Source organism: Octodon degus, unplaced genomic scaffold (assembly GCF_000260255.1).
Source record: "Octodon degus isolate 3935 unplaced genomic scaffold, OctDeg1.0 scaffold00155, whole genome shotgun sequence".
NCBI classification, from domain to species: domain Eukaryota; kingdom Metazoa; phylum Chordata; class Mammalia; order Rodentia; family Octodontidae; genus Octodon; species Octodon degus.
The window spans coordinates 4,567,933-4,576,139 of record NW_004524731.1 but is presented as its reverse complement, the minus strand read 5'-3'; positions in this window follow the sequence as shown (position 1 = coordinate 4,576,139).

Below are 8,207 nucleotides of genomic sequence, written 5' to 3'. Positions count from 1 at the left end.
AGAGAGGGAGAGGAATGGAGGGAAAGAGAGAAGGAGGGAAGGATGGAGGGGGAGGGAGGGAGAGAGAGGGAAAGAGAGAGGGAGGGAGAGAGACAGAGAGACAGACAGAGAGACAGAGAGACAAAGACAGAGACAGAGAATGGGACTGCAGGCAGAGAGACAGACAGAGAGACAGAGAGACAAAGACAGAGACAGAGAATGGGACTGCAGGCAGTGCAGCCTCCAGCGTGCATTCCCAGCAACCTTACCCCTCCAGCCAGCCCCACCCCACCTATGAGTGGCACGTCCAGCTATGGGCCCACCAGTGCCGAGCACACTGAGGTTGGAGCCTAAGGTCTTGCTGTTTCCCCAAAGTCCCCTCTGAACACAGGAGCATTTGCTGACACTATCTAAACTATAAAAAGGATCCTTAGCTGATATAGAACAGCATTTGTGTTTTTATGTGATTCCAATAAATATTTTGGATGCACAATCAAAAATTATATATCATGCAGAGGTTGGTGGTTCAATCCCCGATGTACTGGCCCCACCGCCATAGGGGGCTGAGACCACGATTGACACTGGGTGTGGTGAGGTGTGCCTGTAATCCCAGCTCTTGGGAAGCTGAAAACAAAACCATTCTAAGTCCAATATGTGTAGAGAGACCCTGTAGTCTCTATAGATCCTGCCTTAAATTAAAAAAAAATATGTATATATATGATCATCAAAAATACTTAGGGCTTATTTGATAAATTATTTCTTAAAGTTTATTATTATTAATATTATTTAAATGTATTTAATACAGGGTCTCACTATGGAATCATACTCACAGTGATTCTTCTGTTTTCAGCCTCCTAATCGCCGGGATTACAGGTGTGCGTCATCATGCCCAGTCTCAATCCCACTCTCAGAGCACCCCAGGGGCCCCGGCCACTGCGCTCTTCCTAAGCAGGTGCTTCAATTAGTCCACTGAGCTATCTGAGCCCTTTTCAAAATTTAAATAAAGAAAATTATGAAACATTGCTACCAGAGTGCAGGTAGAGTAAGCCTAAATAATTGAGGACATAGATTATGTTTGCGGATTGGAAAAACCAATATTGCTACATACAAATTCATTCAATGTGAACAGTGATCAGCAATTTTTTGATAGAAAGTGACATCATGTTAACATTTAAATACGAAATCAAAATAACCAAATTGCATTGAGGAAAACAATTAGAAGACTGAATTCACCTAATCTTAGAACATACTGGTGAGGTACAGTGATGAGTGCAGTGTTGCCCTAACGTAAGAAGAGAGAAGCAGAAAACAGCGCGAAGTACGGAAGGCAGCCCTGACCTGGGCACCGGCTTCTGATGAAGGTGCTGCAGGAACTCAGCGGAGAGGGTCTTGCCTTTTCCGGGGGAGAGATGCCGCAGCAGCTGGGCAAACGAATTTCCTCTCGCATGCTGTCTACACTGCTGGCTTTCAGAGTGCTTACTTTGGGCCATCTGTGTAAGAACCAACTGGGACCGTGCTGTAAAGGCCCATTGTTAAGCTTCTTCGGCACAGTGGATCTCTGAGGACTCTAGGGACTTGCATTTTGAACCAGCTCCTAGCTATTCAGGGAGCAGGAGTGAAGACAAATGAGCAGGGAAAGCTGAGGAGAGTGGCTGGCCTGGTGTCCGTCTTAACAAGGATGTCCAGCAGCAGGCTGATGGTGAGGAGGAGCGAGCTTTGCGCGGTGGGCGCGTCCTGTGTGTGGGTCCAGGTCCTGCTGGGCCTCTAACTACGATCCCAGTGAAGGGACTCATTTTCTTGTACCAAGTCAGGGGTGCCTAAGAAGGTCAGAGGCAGGGGTTGAGCACCCTCCTCTTCAGAGCTCATGTTCATGAAATGAGCATAAATGTCTTCCTCCCTGAGAGGGAAGCCACACACAGTATTTTACCAGAGCATGGAAAAAGTGAACTTCAAAATGTATCACATTTGGAGACAATCCACCAGTACACTAAGGCAATGCTGGAATAAGCGCAAGCAGTTACGCAAATTCCCCTTAAAACCTAACATCCCGTGTCCATGGGCTTAATTATTATTGTATTATTTCCACCCTTTCCTTAAATTTCTGTCAGGCAATCTGCTGTGCTTTGGGCCTAACGTGTCCTCCCGCGTGTCAGAGGCGGGACTTGGGTGGGGACCTGGAGGCGGGGCTGCTCCGGCTGCGTTCCTCTCCCACCACGCCCGGCTGCCAGGCGCGAGCAGCCCTCCGCCGCCGCCAGGCCCTCTTCCATGCTCATTCTGCCTCGGGCCAAGCCGGTGTTGGGCCGAACCCACAAAACCGGGAGCACACGAGCCTCTCTTAGTTCAGCTGTGGTGTCTAGCAGCAGGGTCTGGATTGCGCGTCTCCGCCACAGGAAAGCAGCTAGTACAGAAGCTGCATGTTCTCAGAGTAAAAAATCGTTTCAAATGACACCATGGAAGGTGGCATCGGTAAGCCCAAACATTTTCTGCTCTTTCTCTCTACACAAAATGTCCCAGGTCCATGCGCGGTAGTGACACCAGGGTCCTGAGAAGCTGTGGAGAAACTGGGGCAGAACCCACACACCAGAAAGTTCTCTTTTCCTGTGGAACTGTCATACCACTGTGACAAAAGAAATCCTGCTCTTCCCTGCCTCCTACAAGGTATGCCCTTTCGGTAACATGTGGCAGTCCCACGCCTCCTAAGCGTATGCTACATATCACCTTTCAGCACATGCTTCCTGCAAAATTTTGACCCTATGTCATTCAAGACTTAATTTCTCTTCTTATGTTCTGCAAAACCACTATCCTGCTCAGTTGCCCCCTACACACTGTCGAGCTGAACCCCACAGAAAGTTCACTTTGCTCACTGGCTGGTCCAAGCCATCCACCTCAGAGAGGCCAGGCTCGGGCTGGGCAGGGCCAGGCTGCCTCAGCACGCCGCTCATCTAAGTCCCGCCCCCAGTGCCCCCTCCAGGGAGCTGTCGCACTGCTGGACCCTCTGTTCACCAGCTCTGAGCAGCCCCGCCTAAGGGCGGCATGGACACATGGTGAGCTGCGCGAGGACACAGGACACGGTTACGCCCCTCGCCGCTGCTGTAGGAGACCTCTCCCACTAGCGGGACAGCACACTCCGGCAGTCTTTGCTTTCCACGCAGCCGAGTCGGGGAAGGGAGGAGTTAATGTGGAAGAAGCTCACCGAAAATGTCACAGATTCACCACAAATGTCACAGTTCTCCCTCAAAATACTCTGGCCCAGTTGTAACTAAAGCCGTGGGAATACAAAGGTGACCTTTCAAAAGGGGTGCGCCTTGGGCGCCACCTCCCTAAGCCGCGGGAGCCTTCATGGCACAATAGTTAAAAATACAGTATTTTGAAGCAAACAAGTGAGCTCTCCTTTTTGAAACAATCTTTGTTGGATTAACTACATCAGCGTTGGGCTTCAGCTGTGTAGTGTGAGCCGTATCTTCATAATTAGCTTGCTTAGTTCACACGGCCAACATTACAGACGCTTGAATTCGTCCTGGAAGTGCGCCTGCGTGAGTCCTACCTCCTTCCGTGTGATGTGTGTCGTACATATTAGATAAAACAGCAGCTGCAGGCAAGATTTAGTGATTTCTACTTGGTTGTTATCACTTTTTGATGAATAAATTTAAGTATTTATTTATTTATGTATTTGGTACAGGGTCTTACTACCAGCTCAGACTCGGAGTGATCCTCCAGTCGCAGCCTCCCCAGCGCTGGGATTATGGGTGTGCGCCACTTCAGGGACCCAACCTTGAAGAGGGGAACAGGGTAGAGGGAAGACAGAATGAAAAGAAAGAGGTCTCGGGTCAGGAGGACCAAGCTGCTGGCTCAGGGATTGCATTTATTGGTCCCAAGGTTATATCCAGAGAGTTGTGATCATGTGCCAACATTTGCCCAAGTTGACGCTAAGCCTTCTCTGTTTCCCTGGGAACACAATAGCTTGCCAAGGCCAGCTGGTAAACAGGAGACAGCACACACACACACACACACACACACACACACACACACACACACCCCACCCGGGCCTGGGCCGAGCCCTTTGCTCCAGCGCAGGTCAGGGGAATGGTGCAGGCGGCCACATCTGCTTCCTTGCCTGGCTGTTGCCTCAGGGTCTCCAAAGTGCCTCCACACCTGGTTTCTGGGCCGGCATGGTATATCTGGGGTTATGGGGCAGGCATGACATGTGGTACCCGGGAAGGGACTCGGGTCCTTGCACTTGCCAGGCAGGCGCTTAGACCGCCAAGCTATCTCCCCCACCCCCAAATTAAGTTATTTTAACACATCTTTCCATTTCCTAGACTTATAAAATTCATTGAAAAAATAGATGATTTTTATCCAGAATTGCAGTGAGACAGAGCTGGGTAACATGCGGGGATTTGGTGCTGCGCGAAGGAGGGTGCACAGGTTGCTCGGGGTGCCCCCTCCCAGGGTTTGCTGCATCCTCCAGGGGGCAGGTTGCTCACAGACCTTAGTGAGCTGTGCGCTGCTTCACCCTGAAGCTCTCTGCTGCAACTCACTGTCTCTCGCGGGGAGGAGCTCGCTGTGCTCCACACCTCTTTGCCCGCTCTGAGGCACCTGCTGTTGGCTCACGCAGCACTGAGTCCGTGGGCGGTGGGTGGGCCCATATAGAGATGGCCAGGGAGGCTCTCCAGAGCCACTGGTGGCATGTCCACCAGCAGACTGACTCATGGGCTTCCTTTGAGAGCATTTCTAACAAACACCTCACTGATCCAGTGCAGCTGGTCACTTAACAGTAAGCCCAGGCCAGTGGCGTGGGGCACAGGGTCTCAGGCCTGCTGTCTGCACAGCACTTCATGGTGAGTGGCAAGAGCCAGCTTGATGGCACTGGTGTGATGACATTTTTAAAGAGCAGAGACACCAGTGAAAGTTGCAAAATTGCCAAGAGCCTGTCATTTGATGCACACCGAAGGGTCACGAGCAGGTGAGGTCAAAAGCAGGGAACAGAGAGGCCCTTTACTGATCCCAGTGAAAGTGTGCTTCTGGGGCCACTAAACATGGGCAGAAGTCACTTCCAAGAGCTGTACTGATTTTGTAAAAAAAAAAAAAAAGTTTTGCAAGTAGATGAGTTAAAAAATAAAAAAGTCTGCAAATAATAAGCATGAACTCCAGAGACTTGTATTGGCTCGAAAACACACGTATGTAAGAGTCAAGGTATAGAGCGTGGTTTCAGTTGTATTTGCAGTACCTTATAAGTATCAGAAGTGTGCAAGTCGAACGCTTATTCGCTGGCATTTCCCAGGAAGATGCCATCTTGACTGGCAGTCCAGTGAAGGAAGCCCCCTTGGCAGAGTCTTGGTCTCTTGGGAGGGGAGGGCGGAGCTGGCAGGGTCTTGGGTCTTGGCCCTGAAGGACCACTCTGCAGGTGGCCCTGGGGACCTTGGGAGGAGGGCAGCACCCAGCGTGGCCACCTGGAATGCCCGGTCCTGCTTTATTTGGAAGCCTCCTCGAGTGTGCCAGGGTCCCCCTTCAGGGAGCAGGAGCTCTACGCTCAGTGTCTGATGTTGAGAACACAGGACCACGCACAGTGTGGTGCGGACTTAAAGATGGTGTGGGATTGTAAGAGAAGTATGAGGTAATTAAAAGGTGAGGCAAATAGTTTTGCCATTGTTCTATTAGATTTAGGTATTTACACAAAGGAAATTCGTAATTCCCTTGCGTAGAAGAGTTTAGTAAAGGTTAAATTCTTAATTTTCATCATAGCCAAATGGATCCAGGTAGGGTCCCCAGTATCTCATCACCTATGTGAACGAGAGAAATGCATTCCACCTTGGCGAGCCTTTTCCTTAACATCTAACATTTACAGTAAAATGTCATGCCGCAGAGACGCTCCTGACAATTTACTCACGGTGAATCAGACCCCGACATGTACCGCACATTTTAACTGCGAACATTACCGCGAGCAGCGTGTAAACTGATGAAAGGATAAAGGCCTTGGATTTTATAGCCATGGTGACAGGCGCACGGAGCGCCGCAGGGCACGGCGGGGGGCCTGTGGTCACCTGCTGAGCGGCTCCCTGCGGTGCGGCGCCGAGGCTTCGTCCACAGCGTTGCGGAAGGCGACCGCGACGGTAGCTACGAACGCGCACCGATCCAGGCAGCCGCATGACCTCTGCCACAGCCCGCGTGTGCCTAAGCGGGCCACACCCGAAAGCAGCAGCCCGGGATCGGATCGCAGCCTTGCACCTCGGCGCTGCAGGAAACTTCACGCATGCGCTCACCGGATCGAGAGAAAACTAAACCCAGAGAAGTCAGGTGACATTTCCAAGACTGGGGGGCCTGGCACCGCACTGGGGCCCCGGACTTCCAGCCCAGCCCGGTTCCTTCCCTTTGAACCCCAAGTACTTAGGCCAGAGAGAACTGAGAAGCCGATCTCCACTCAGCGAAACCTGCAGGGGGACACTGTGGCCCTGAGTGACTCCGAGGAGATGTTCCCCGCCTGTGGGCAGCTGCCACAGACCTGGGTCCTTCCCAGATAGCGACGCCTTTCAGGACCCCTCTCCTCTGCCCTTTATCTTTGCCCTTTAAGTCTCCAAGCCCTCCACTTTTTGCACCCCTGCCACCACCTCGGTGCTTGGGGGTGGCAGGAAGACACTGGTCTTGGTGGCCCTGCGCTCAGGAGTGGGGTCCCAGCAGGGGCCCAGTGTGTTGGGGTGGGGCGTCATGCCCGCCTTTGGCCCTCCGCAGGCCGCAGGCGCAAGCCCAAGCCCTTCCTGCTCCACAGAGGCCCTCACAGGGCTTGTTTTCCGGGAAATGAGAGTCCTTCCCAGCTGCTGGCCTCCGACTTCGGGCAAATGGCCAGCTTAGTATTGTGACTCCAGACCAAGGGCTTAGACAAGCCTCCAATGCCCAGCCTAACAGGCCGTTTCCTGCTTCTTCTCACGCACACCCACGGCCGCTGCCACCTCTCCTTTACCGCTCGCGGGCTGGCAGCTCAGTCCGCCCTTCTCCCCAGTCTGCTCCAAGCATCTCAGCTTTGTTGTCGCTTGCACCTTGTTCCAGTCTCTGGAGTCTTTGCATCGGAAGAAGATGCCTTTCTGGCGACAGCGTTCTGCCTCTCAGTGTGGCCTTCCATTGATAAAGTATAGTAATTCCCATTCTCTGAAGACTAAGCGAACGCTAGCATCCAGCTGCACTTTTTAAAAAATAAACGGGAAACAGGTCCTTGAAGGCTCACTTCTTATATTTAGCCTTTGAGGCTAAACATAGAAACAGAAAATTCCACAGTTCACAACTTAATACTCGGTAGGGCTGACCCGCTGCCAGCACTCTCAGCCTGCACTCCGAGATTTCAGCACTTCCATTCGATCCCCAGGACCCCAGCCGCTGAGCAGCCCTGACACAGGAGTGCCCTGACCCGGGTGTGACGGGGCTTGCGCATGGGGCGCCCCTGGTCAGCGCCACCGCCCTGCCAACTGGCCTGGGTACCGGGACCCTTGGGGGTTCTCACAGTGATACCCTGAGGACTGGGGCAGTGAGGTCAGCAAGCCTTCCTGGGGCCCTCTGGGTGATGTGCCTCCTGCCCCTGCCCCTTGCTTCTGTGCCGGTTTCCGCTTACGCGAGTCACTCAAGGTGCTTGTCCCTGTCCCGGGCACCACCCATCAGAATCATCAGGCTGCTTCGGTGCATATCTCTCTTGCCTCTTGCCAGGCGGCTTTGGCTCCTCTTTCCCTGTGGAGCCACGCATGGTGCTGAGGTCGCTGCACACCTGGGCATGTGTCTGTTTTTCCAACCCTGCTTATGATGGTGCAGTCAGTGAGATGGTTCGATTAATTTGCCTTCACTCCTTGTCCCTCTGCCCAGAAAACACAAACTAACAGAGCGAAATAAGGGCACAGCCTATAATAGTGTGTTTCTAATGGGCGAGTACATGACTATGGCGAAGACAAAGGCAGTGCCAGGGGCGTTCTCCAGGAAGCACTGGGCACCCGCGCGGACTGGCAGTGAGAGTTCAGGTAGACAGGGAGAAAACTAGCAAATCTGTGGATTGCGTGGCTGTAAATGCCGAACGCAAGGCTCTGGGGCCTCAGCCAGTAGAGGCTGCTCTCAGACCTCACCTGATAACGCCGTGACCCAGCACGTGACAGGTGATCTCTCACATCAGTGAGTAAAAATGTAGCAGGGCCCTCCAGAGAGCTGTGACATTTCTTCCTGTTGGCTTTATAGGTGAAATTGTTTTTTTTTTCAAA